At 49.2% G+C, this 2,528-nt stretch overlaps 1 pseudogene; it reads right to left on the bottom strand.

Annotated features, from left to right (window-relative positions):
- Nucleotides 1–1,792: 1,792 nt before the first annotated feature.
- On the bottom strand, nucleotides 1,793–2,528 carry LOC109048612 (annotated as a pseudogene).

Raw genomic sequence — 2,528 nt, 5'->3', positions numbered from 1 at the left:
GGTCGTGTGTGTGTACTATGTACATTGATGCACTGGAAAAGCGTCGCTCCCTGTAGAAGCCTCTCAAAGCCCGACCTGTGAAACGTTCAGGCAGACGGGTTTGATCCCTGTGCTATTTGACTCAGGTTCTGCTGGATTCCGAACACTGCTCACCGTCACGGAGTGCTGATACATTCACGCAAGGCGATGACAGAAAAGCATTCCAAGGTGTGCATAGACGTCTCCAGGAAAGCATCCAGTTGTGGATTCTGTGTCGTCCGGTTTAGGCCTAGAAGAGGAGATCAGCTTTTCTCTAAAATTAAAAACGTCATGAACATTAAAACAAGCCGTTAAGAACAGAAGTTATTAGTCCTGTAAAAGAAACTAATGCCACAGAACGAACTTCACCTGTTTTTGCCGTTCAATCTCTTTTTTGTTCCAGTTCGTCGGTTTTTTCTGCCTTAAGTAATCTTCTATGTTGGTCTTGTGCAGTATGAATGTCAAGATGAAGGGCCTCGAGAAATTACACAGTATGCGAACAAGGAGAGCTGCTAAATTCTGCTGATCATGCAACCACTTGGTTTGTTTCACTTCACTTTTTACACACACACACTACGACACACCACACACCACACACACTCATCAAAACTTTTCGGGTCTGAGAATCCGCCACCGCCATCTTGGAAGAGCACTGCACTTCATCAAATGGATGGTTATGTATTAAAATGAGCAGACAAATAGCTGTAACGTCATTAGCTGAAGCAGTAAATGCTACACAATGATAAATGGCAGTATGGCGATTAAGTTTGAACCAGACGTTGATTTTCAACAAAGAAGAGTAAGATAATAAGAATGATAGTGATTGATTCATGTATCTCTCTCTAAATCTCCAGATTTCGTTTATCAAACTGCTAATAATGATTGATAATGTTACACAAACCAGGTTCCCGTCCTGTGAGTTTGACAGGACGCGGCTACATGTTTGTGACGGTAGGAAACATCAAACATCAGTCTTAGGTACACTGCAGTTTTTTATTGGAGGAATGCTGAGCAAAAGACTCTTATCTAATGAATTTGCACAAACTTTGTCTTCAAGCATATTAAAAAACACCAGATGTAACAATGTTTAAAAACTTGATTTTCACCACAGAGGGGTCTTTAAACATCTATATACTCCTTGAACGCTCCTTAAGTCGTAATTACGAGTACTACAAAGGACTGTCGATGGGACTGTTGTGTGTCTTTATCGCTTTGTGTTCACGGAAACAGGAGGTCTCCCGTCGCAGTACACGTGTTCTGGACTGTGCTATTCTTTCTCGATCAGATGACATGCTACGACGCGGGACAGAGTTGTCATCGCTGGGGGTCAATCACGCGCCAGCGGGCTTTGTGTTTACATCAATGACGTGCGTGGGTGCTGCGATGCTGTTTGGGTCTGCAAACACTGCTCACCCGCCAAAAATACACCAACACATCAACTTTCCGACACGGTGGAAGACTCAGGCTTAGTACGGGTCGTCCCCAGCAACACATCCAGCCACCATCACACTGAACACTGGGCCCCCCAAGGATGTGTTGCTGAGCCACCCCTCCTCTTCACTCTGCTGACCCTCGACCCTGCACACCGTCACACAACTCCAACCTCTTCATTAAGTTGCGTGGCGATGACTACGACTGTGGTGGGTCCGCATTAGCAGCAGAGAGATGCGATGAGAGTCTCCCAGTCACCAGGACCAGCAGACTGAAGGGACAGCTTCATCCATCTAAGATCTGTCAGGAAGCTCGAACACGCCCATGCCCCCCCCCAAAACACTTTGGAATCTGATTACCGAAACCCTATTTGGAGTTTTAAGTGTGAGCCGATGTAAGAAGAGTCACTGGGCCTGGACACAGCGGACCTACCTTGAAATCCTTCATGGTGTTCTTCAGAGTTTTGATGGCGTGTCCCGAGTGCGTTCCCTCGAGGTGCAGGCGTTGCAGAGGAACAAGCGCTCATCCATAGGACAATAGTAGCGTAACATCTCGTCGTGCTCCCCAGACACTTCCTCTTCCTCATGTCTCCGAGCGGCTCCACCAGCGGATGCTCTCTGAACGCCGGCAGCTCCAGATGAGGCTGGACGTGCGTGCGAGCACATGGGACACTTCACACTTCAGGGCAGGTTTTAACCGCCACTGGACCCTTCCCGTCTCCGCTGGCGTCCTCGGCCAGACAGTCATCACAGTGAACCTGGGCGGCTTCTGAGAGACGTGTCGCTCCGGCTCTGGGTGGAGCGCTCTGATTGGGCCACGACGCCGGATACTGTCAGCAATGTTGGCCAGTTTGAAGTTCTTTCTGCCAGTTGGCGGAGCTGCGGTGACTCTGCCGGCACTCGGGAAACATCAAAGCAGCTGCAGACGGCCGTGGTCCGAGCGGGATCTCTTGAGTCTGCGCAGGCAGGGCAGGCAGAAGTTATGACCGCAGGGCAGCAGGTGGGATCACGGTACAGATCCAGACACACTGGACACGTCAGCTCCTCCTCGAGAACGCTGCTGTCTCCAGCAGGGAGTCG

The sequence above is a fragment of the Cyprinus carpio genome, chromosome A7, assembly GCF_018340385.1.
Source record: "Cyprinus carpio isolate SPL01 chromosome A7, ASM1834038v1, whole genome shotgun sequence".
Classification (NCBI taxonomy): Eukaryota; Metazoa; Chordata; class Actinopteri; order Cypriniformes; family Cyprinidae; genus Cyprinus; species Cyprinus carpio.
This window is presented reverse-complemented; position numbering and strand designations above follow the sequence as displayed.